This window comes from Solanum pennellii, chromosome 1 (assembly GCF_001406875.1).
Source record: "Solanum pennellii chromosome 1, SPENNV200".
Lineage (NCBI taxonomy): Eukaryota > Viridiplantae > Streptophyta > Magnoliopsida > Solanales > Solanaceae > Solanum > Solanum pennellii.
The window spans coordinates 7101580-7110431 of NC_028637.1; the positions used below are offsets into that span (position 1 = coordinate 7101580).

The 8852-nt window shown below is 33.6% G+C and overlaps 1 long non-coding RNA gene across 1 annotated transcript in view; it reads right to left on the reverse strand.

Moving 5' to 3' along the window:
• Nucleotides 1-7547: 7547 nt before the first annotated feature.
• The window catches only part of LOC114075619, a 2097-nt gene continuing 792 nt past the window's right edge, over nucleotides 7548-8852 (reverse strand). Inside the window, exon 2 of the long non-coding RNA XR_003576012.1 lies at nucleotides 7548-7902. This is a non-coding gene — a long non-coding RNA (uncharacterized LOC114075619). The remainder of the gene's footprint in view (nucleotides 7903-8852) is intronic.

Sequence of the window (8852 nt, forward strand, 5' to 3'; positions counted from 1 at the left end):
TTTAGCTTCTTAGATACTCTTAGATTAGTAATTTGAGGATAGATGTTCTTGTGGTGATGACTTCCAGGTTTTGGGAATAAATAGTATTGAGTTTTTATAAGTTATTTAATCGATTTTCATTAATGAGTTTTAAGTCTTCCGCATTATATTTTGTTATTTATGGTTGAAATGTTGGGGATTAGATTGGTTGGTTCGCTCACATAGTAGGATAAGTGTGGGTGCCAGTCGCGGCCCGTTTTGGGTCGTGACACAAGAAGATTCAACAAGGAAAAAATCTTGTCTATATTTACATTAAGGTAATTTTTTAATAAAGTAAAACTTAAATTTCTTTTTACCAGTATCCACAAGGAATATATAAAAAATATATAATATGTTACAGAGTGATATCATCGTTCTATCTCATTGCTTTAATAATTTGTTCATGAAAAATGAGATACTTTTATATTTATTAAGTTTGAAAAAAAATCTTAAGACAATAAGTAAAAGGCTTATAATCCCAAATTTATATACTGTAATATATTAAAACAATCGAAATATTTTGTTTTTCATGTATATCCATTTAAGGGTGTCAAAAATAAATCCAAATATAGGTAACTCACCCAATTTGTCTAGAATTTATGGATCAAGCTCAAGACAGTTAGGAGTATAAATTTTAGAAATCTCATAGTGTAAGGAGCAAATTACAACTTAATTATCTCTACTTTTTGTTGTATGTAGCAAGAATTGATGAGAAATAGAGGGAAAGAGAGGAACTTGAAAGTTGAGAACTTGAAGAGTTGGGAACTTAAAAAATCCTCTTATGCTTTAATGAAAACGCATTTGTCCCTCATTGGTGGAGGAAAGAAAAATAGGAGAGTTTAAATATCGAAACACTCATATTAATTGTTTAAAGGGATGGAAAGAGGGACCCCCTCGCGCCGTCGTCGTCTCGGCTTCGGCTTCGGCTATTATTTAATTAATTAATTAAATGGCCAAAAGGTTTTCAATTAATTAGTTGATGACAAAAACATTTTCAGTTATTTAGTTGAAATTAACCGAAACGTTTCAACTTTTTAATTGACTAACTCGACCCGACTCGGATTCGCACGCGACCCGTTTAATTTAAAATGTTTCCGATTTTATTTAAATTTCCCGCCATTTTTTGAAATGACTGTTCTGAGAGGTTGCAACTTTCAGGAACAGTCAGTACCATTTGAAAGGTTGCAAACTTTCATTAATGGTCGTGTGGTTTTCTGAAAGGATTGCAACCTTTCAGAACCTGTCCTCTTGCCTGTAAATACCATCCACTCTTCAGAATTTTCCTTACGAATTTTTCTGATTTCTTCTTCTTTTTCTTCTGCACAACAAATTACTTCGTGTATTTTACTGCTGTTGACTGGTTCGCTGACACAAGAGCTTTTGGTATCTATACTCTGGTGATCGAGATCATTTTACCCTAGGAGGTTATATTCCAAATCAAACCTCGGATACTAGAGGGGAATAATTTCCTTAAGGAAACACTATGAGTTCAGTGGAGTTGATCTTTTTCTGTTCAATTTTTTTTCCAGATTTTGGTACGTTACAGATTTTAAGTTTTTCTTAATTAATTTTTGTTCATCTCTTGTACTGATTCTGTGATTTTTGGTTACTTCGTGTTTCTGCAAAGTTTTATCAGAATCAGTTTTTCTGATTTTCAAACACAGACTAGCAACAATCTTAAGGAAATTAATTTTTATTATATATTAATCTGTATTTGTGGTGGAGACAAAAATCTTCGTGATTTTATATTCCTTGAAGTCTGCAATTATAAGTTATTGCTTACTACGACTGTATCGATTTTTGTTTATTAGAAATGGCAATAACGGTGTTACAATGGCTATTGCTACACCAACACGAACTGGTGTACCACAAGTATAGAAATTAGGTAAATTCATTGGTGCGAATTTTAAAGGATGGCAGCAACGGGTAATATTCTAGCATATCACTCTTGGTCTGCAGAAATTTACCAATGAAGAAACTCCAGTGCCTGCGGATGATATGCAACACGGAGAAAAATTCATGATTATTGAAGCATGGAAACAAGCAGACTTCCTATGTAAATGCTACATTTTGAGTGCTTTTGAGGATGACTTATATAATGTCTATAGTGCAATAACAACTTCAAAAGAGTTGTGGGATGCACTTGAGAAGAAATATAAGACAGAAGATGCATGCTTGAAAAAATTTGTGGTCGCAAAGTTTTTAGACTATAAAATTGTAGATAGTAAAACTGTTGGATCACAAGTGCAGGAACTTCAACTTATTCTTCATGAACTGATTGCTGAAGATATGGTAGTAAATGAAGCTTTTCAAGTGGCTGCAATGATCGAGAATTTACCTCTTTCGTGGAACGATTTAAAGAATTATAAAGTACAAGCGTAAAGAAATAAAGCTAGAAGATCTTGTGATTCGGCTCAAGATTGAGGAAGATAACAAAAATGTTGAAAAGAAGTCTCGTAAGAGCTCAACAATCATTGGAGTTAATATTGTTGAAGAAGATCCTACCAAAGACAAAAAGAGAAAGAAGTTCAATGGGTAGAAGTCAGACGAAGAAGAAATTCAAAGGTAACTGTTACAACTGTGGCAAGGCTGGTCATAGATCTTCTGATTGTCGTGCTCCAAGAAAAGACAAAGACAAAGGCAAATGCAAAAGTCAAGCAAACATCATGGAAAAGATGGAAGATGCAGATGACTTGTGTGCAATGATCTCGGAGTGTAACTTAGTTGGAAATCCCAAGGAGTGGTTTCTCGACTCAGGTGCCACTAGACATATTTGCTCTGCGAAAGAAGTCTTTGCAACGTACACTTCTGCTGAATATGATGAAGATTTGTTCATGGGAAACACAGCAACAACAAGGATTGCAGGAACTGGGAAAGTAATGTTGAAAATGACATCCGGCAAGGTGTTGACTTTGAACAGTGTTCTGCATGTCCTTACTATTAGGAAGAATTTAGTTTCTGTTGCACTACTCGTGAAGAACAGGTTTAAGTATGTCCTAGTTAATGATAATGCTGTAATAAGTAAGAATGAAATTTTCATAAGAAAGGGCTACCTCAATGAGGGTATTTTCAAACTGAATGTAATGGTTGTTGACAGTATTGATAAGCATTTTGCTTTTGTTTACTTATTGGAGTCAAATGATTTATGGCATGCCCGTTTGGACATGTAAATTACAAAGCCTTGTGAAAATTGGTTAATCTAGAAGTATTGCCTGATTTTAAATGCGATAAATCAAAATGTGAAATTTGTGTGGAAAGTAAGTTTGTTAAACATCCTTATAAGTTGGTTGAAAGAAATTCCAAAACTTTTTAAACATAATTGACACAAATATATGCGATATGAAGTCGATACCATCTCGTGGTGAAAAAAAATATTTTATCACTTTTATTGACGACTGCACTCAATTTTGTTATGTATATTTGCTTAATAGTAAGGATGAAGCAATTGATGCATTTAAGCAATACAAAAATGAAGTGGAGAACCAATTGAATCTAAAGATAAAAATTATTCAGAGTGACAGGGGTGGAGAATATGAATCTCCTTTTGCAAAGATATGTTTAGAATATTGTATTATTCATCAAAATATTGCACCATGTACACCACAGTCAAATGGTTTGGCGGAACGGAAGAACATGACATTAAAGGAAATGATGAATGTCTTGATGATCAATTCTGGTTCACCACAAAACCTTTGGGGGGAAGCCATCCTTACGGCTAATAAGATACTCAATAGGGTACCTCATCGAAAAACACAATCAATTCATATGAGTTGTGGAAAGGAAGGAAACCCAACTTGAAATATTTCAAAGTGTGCGGGTGTTTATCCAAGGTAGAGGTTCCTTTATAGAAGAGGGTTAAAATTGGATCCAAAACAATAGACTGTGTATTTATTAGATATGCTATGAACAATAAGGCCTGTCGATTTTTGGTTCACAAATCTGATAATCTTGAGATTCATGTTAATACGATAGTTGACGCAGAGTTTTTTGAAAACATATATCCGTATAAAACTGAATGTGAGTCGACAAGTGAAAGACCTAAACGACCACAAGAAGAATCAACGGAAAATACACTAACTAGTGTGGATCTTAGGCGTAGTACTCCCCAACGGAAACTTGCTATTTTTGGACCAGATTTTGTGGCACTATTGCTTGAAAATGAGCCTCAAACATATAAAGCAGTCATGTCTTCGTCTGAGTCAACTTATTGGAAAGAAGCAGTCAATAGTGAGATCGAATCAATTTTAAGTAATCACACTTGGGAATTGGCTGATCTTCCTCCGGAAAATAAACCTTTAGGATCAAAGTGGATCTTTAAAAGGAAAATGAAACCTGATGGGACTATTGACAAATATAAGGTTAGACTGGTAGTCAAAGGGTACAGATAAAAGGAAGGTCTGGACTACTTTGACACATACACTCTAGTGGCAGCAGTGCATGATCTTAAAATCCACCAAATGGATGTAAAGACAACCTTCTTAAATGGAGAGTTGGAGGAAGAAATTTACATAGAACAACCTGAAGGGTTTATAGTTCCTGGTAAAGAAAAAAAAGTGTGCAGACTTGTGAAGTCACTTTATGGACTCAAGCAAGCACCCAAACAATGACATGCTAAATTTGACCAAACTATGTTAGAAAATGGATTTAAGATTAACGAATGTGATAAATGTGTTTATATTGAAAACGTTATGAATCATGAAGTCATTGTTTGTTTGTATGTTGATGACTTATTAATAATGAGTAAAAACATTAACGATATAAATGCTACTAAGCGCATGTTGTCTAGCAAGTTCGATATGAAGGACTTAGGAGTTACTGATTTGATCTTAGGGGTCAGGATTATCAAAACTCCTCAGGGACTAGCATTATCTCAATCTCATTATATTGAAAGAGTATTGGATAAGTTAAAGTACTTGAATTTCAATATTGTCAAAACTCCAATTGATTTAAGTTGTACATTTTTAAAGAATGAACGTCAAAGCGACTCTCAATTGAAATATGCCAGAGTATTGGGAAGTTTGATGTATATTATGAATTGTACGCGATCAGATATAGCATGTGCTATTAGTAAAGTGAGTCGGTTCACTAGTACTCCGAATCAAACTCACTGGATGACAATGAAACGTGTTGGGATATATGAAATATACACAACACTATGCTTTGCGTTATAATAAATATCCTGCTGTGATTGAAAGATATAGTAATGCAAATTGGATCACCGGGTCAAACGAAGTAAAATCCACAAGTGGTTATGTATTCATACTTGGTGGAGGAGCAGTCTCTTGAAAGTCGTCCAGACAGGCATGTATTGCTCGCTCCACAATGGAATCTGAATTCATTGCTTTAGATAATGCTGGTGAAGAAGCTGAATGGCTTCGGAATTTCTTAGAGGATATTCCATTCTAGCCCAAACCTGTTGGACCTATTTGCATACATTGCGATTGTCAAACAACAATAGGTAGGGCAGGGAGCGTCATGTACAACGGAAAGTCTCGTCATATACGACGGAGACATAACACCATAAGACAACTGCTCTCTAGTGGAATTATCATTATTGACTATGTAAAGTCAAGCGATAATGTGTCAGATCCGCTAAAGAAAGGCCTAGTGAGAGAGGCAGTCGAAAGATCATCTAAGGAATGAGTTTACAGCTTAGGACAAGTCAGCATAATGGTAACTCTATCTAGTAGACTGGAGATCCCAAGAGCTAGATTCAAGGAGAAAAATAAAGTTGTGGCTGACAGTTCGACATTGTCAATTAAATCAATTCATACTCATGATGAAGATAATGTTCATAAATAAGGTTAAGACTTTAAGGCCTGTTAATAAGATAATAAAGCTTAATGATTTTAATGATTTGCTAAGTTTGGTAGATTTGACCAAATAGTGTATCTACGAGATGACACGGTTAGAAATCACCTATGTGAGTGTGAAGTGAAAGCCGTTGCAAAGAGAATTTTATGTCAAAATCTTATTCTCTATACACTCATGAAACCAGCAGGTGTTCATGGCTGAAATGAACACAACCGTAAGAACCATAAACAGTAAAGGATTAATTGTGTGACATATGGTTGTCTAGGTATACATCAAAGCTCGACGGTTCAAAGACATCACATCTACCGATTGACCGAGTATATCCTACATATGTTCACTATGGAAAGTCCAAGGGGAAACCTACTTATCCAGATGCAATTAATCGTTGCCTGTAAAGTACACACTTGTTTTTGCATTCTTATGTTATAACCATTCTCCATCAATGTGGGGGATTGTTGGGTATGTAGCAAGAATTGATGGAAAATAGAGGGAAAGAGAGGAACTTGAAAAGTTGAGAACTTTGAAGAGTTGAGAACTTGAAAAGTCCTCTTATGCTTTAATGAAAAGACATTTGTCCCTCATAGGTAAAGGAAAGAAAAATAGGAGTGTTTAAATATCGAAACACTCCAATTAATTGTTAAAAGGGTTGGAAAGAGGGACCCCCCTTGCGCGGTCGTCATCGTCGCTCGCTCGTCTCGACTTCGCAAATAATCGATGGAGAGATTATTTTTTGGACAAAGTTTATTTTAATTATTTAATTATTTATTTATTTAATTAATTAATTAAATGACCAAAAAATTTTCAATTAATTAGTTGATAACAGAAACGTTTTCAGTTATTTAGGTTAAATTAACCAAAACGTTTCAAATTTTTAGTTGATTAACCCGACCCGACTCGGATCCACGCGCCACCCGTTTTATTTAAATTTCCCGCCATCTTTGGAAATGACTGTTCTGAAAGGTTGCAACTTTCAGAAACAGTCAGTATCATTTTAAAAGTTGCAAACTTTCATTAATGGTCGTGTGGTTTCTGAAAGGATTGCAACCTTCGGAACCTGTTCCTCTTGCCTATAAATACCATTCACTCTTCAGATTTTTCCTTACGAATTTTTCTGATTTCTTCTTCTTCTTCTTCTTCTTCTGCACAACAAATTACTTCGTGTATTTTGCTGCTGTTGACTGGTTCATTGACACCAGAGTTTTTGGTATCTATACTCTGTTGATCGAGATCATTTTACCCTGGGAGGTTATATTCCAAATCAAATCTCGGATACTAGAGGGGAATAATTTCCTTAAGGGGACACTGTGTGTTCAGTGGACTTGATCTTTTTCTGTTCAAATTTTTTCAGATTCTGGTAAATTACAGATCTTAAGTTTTTCTTAATTAACTTCTGTTCATCTCTTGTACTGATTCTATAAACTTTGGTTACTTCGTGTTTCTGCAAAGTTTTAAGAATCAATAATTCTGATTTTCAAACACAGACTAGCAACACTTTTTTTTAAAAAGAATTTACAAACTTCCCTAAAAATTAGTGTCATCCGAATACATAGCAAACAAGCCGGATACATTCCATCCGATACATAAATTCAATTTTTTGTTACGCTAAAAAAAGAAAGAAATGTAATCAAATTAAAATTTCATAAATTACGTAATCACATTGTTATCGCTGGAGTTTTCGGCCTCCCAAAATGTGGCAACTGCAAAAATTCAAAATGCAAAGTTTTTCTCCCACTTCACCGAAGATCATATTTAAATTTTTGAGATTCAAAATTCTTCTCCCAGTTCAGTGAAGATGTCAAAAAGTTCGAGCTTCAACATTCTTCTCTCAATTCATCGAAGATCCTTTAAATTATAATTCAAAATTGTCAAATTTTTTGATAATATATATCATGACTATCTTCGTTAGTCTTGTTAATCTCATCATCAAAATTTGAAAAAGTCCATAAGCTTCTCTGAGGGCTCTCAGTCTCTCCTTTTGTGCTGCCGCCGTCGCCTCTATGTCGTTTCATCCTCCATCGACATTGACTATATACTTGTATACTAAATGTCAAGTTTGAACTCTCATTGCTTCTGCAAAGTAAACGAAATGGAAGAAATAAAAGAACACAACATTGATAGAGCAACCGGTTGAATTTATATGTGTCCATTTTTATGTATTTATGTATTATATCCATAAAGTTGCGGATAATACATTACTATTTATGTATATTGCCGATAAATTGTGCATGATACATTATTATTTATGTATCTTATTCTAATTGAAAAGTTACTTATTAAAATAGTGTACATGTATTATTTTCAATAAGATTCTTTTATGATTGCTACATAACACTGTGGTTAGTTGATATGCATCTGATACATACAACAAAGTTTAAAATTTGTTGAATCTGATATACATTATGTTAAACAAATGGTGTAACTATATCTTAAAGTGTTACTCGGTGGACAACAAATACATATAACATCTGATACATAGTCAATTCGATAATTTGACATATTTATTTGTCATATACAAAAAAAATTATGAATATAATACACACTGATTTAGTTAAAAACAATGATACAAAAAACATAACAACATGTGAAACATAACTATGTTATATACATAACAAAGTTATATGTCATATACATGACTGTGTTGTGTATATGATACAAATTGATATTATTGTAAAATATTAATGCTTATATATCAACAATAATATTTAATAATGTCTATATATATAGTCTTGTAGTTAAATAAGTTTGGTGTATGTATCTGGTAGTAAAAGATAATGAAGTTTGTAATAATTATCTATCAAATACATAACTATGAACATGATGCATACTGATAAGTGTTTTAATAAATTAGAATTATGTGTCAAGATTAATATTTGAATACGATACGTTGTACCTGATAAAAGCGTAATGTATCGTACAGTTGATACGAAAATATTATACATAAATTTATGAATCAAACCCAAAAGGATACATTAAAAATTAGAACCTTGGACTGCGAAGGATAGTAGCATGTCCTCGCCCCC